Here is a 1,077-nt window from a genome sequence, read left to right as displayed (position 1 = left end):
GCCTAAGGGCCACCTTAGCAAAGCGCATCCCAGGCTGCATAGCCGCACTACCCTACCCAACCATACCACACATAAACATGACACTACCCCCGGGGTTTACACAGACGAGCCGGCGAAGCAAGAAGAGCGCCAGAAGAAAGGGCCCTACCGGCGGGGCCCAGCCAGGACAAAAGGAGGTCCCACAAAGCGCCTACACCGGCCGCATTTTGCGGTCGGGGTAGACGACGGATGGGGCCCACCTACGAAGGCTGTCCAGGCCTACACGAGATGAGGCAGGATAAAGAGTTTTATCCCCCTCGATCCCAAATCATTGAGGCCAATTTCTAGCCATGGAATAATGGCGAGTCAACGGCTTGCCTGAGGAGGGGATTGTCATGTCTAGCGGCTACGTTAAACCGTTTTTGTCTTATTGTCTGTGTAGCGTTTGTGTATTTTGTGTATTGTAAGTCTCGTAATATGTCAGAGTTTCTTACGTACCAGGGCGCGTCNAGAAACGATTTGACGTAGCCGCTAGACATGACAATTCCCTCCTCAGGCAAGCCGTTGACTATGTACCCGACGTGACCGACAAACACAAAAGACCTAGACACCAACTTTTTGACCCTGTGTGACCACCCCAACGACATCCCCCCCCCTCCCTGCCCGCTATACTTTTCTGTTTCAGAGACCGCCAGGATCAAGAAACGAAGACAACGACACACATACACACTCCCCATACCCTCCTTACCCCTCCCCTCCTGCGCTAGCCTAAGGGCCACCCTAGCAAAGCGCATCCTAGGCTGCATAGCCGCACTGCCCTACCAAACCGTACCACACTAAACATGACACCACTCCCGGGGTTTACACAGACGAGCCGGCGAAGCAAGAAGAGCGCCAGAAGAAAGGGCCCTAGCCGGCGGGGCCCAGCCAGGACAAAAGGAGGTCCCACAAAGCGCCTACACCGGCCGCATTTGCGGTCGGGGTAGACGACGGATGGGGCCCACCTACGAAGGCTGTCCAGGCCTACACGAGATGAGGCAGGATAAAGAGGGATAATCCCCCTCGATCCCAAATCATTGAGGCCAATTTCTAGCCATA

Source organism: Anoplophora glabripennis, unplaced genomic scaffold (genome assembly GCF_000390285.2).
Source record: "Anoplophora glabripennis isolate ALB-LARVAE unplaced genomic scaffold, Agla_2.0 scaffold440, whole genome shotgun sequence".
Taxonomy (NCBI): domain Eukaryota; kingdom Metazoa; phylum Arthropoda; class Insecta; order Coleoptera; family Cerambycidae; genus Anoplophora; species Anoplophora glabripennis.
Note: the sequence above shows the minus strand (reverse complement) of the source record.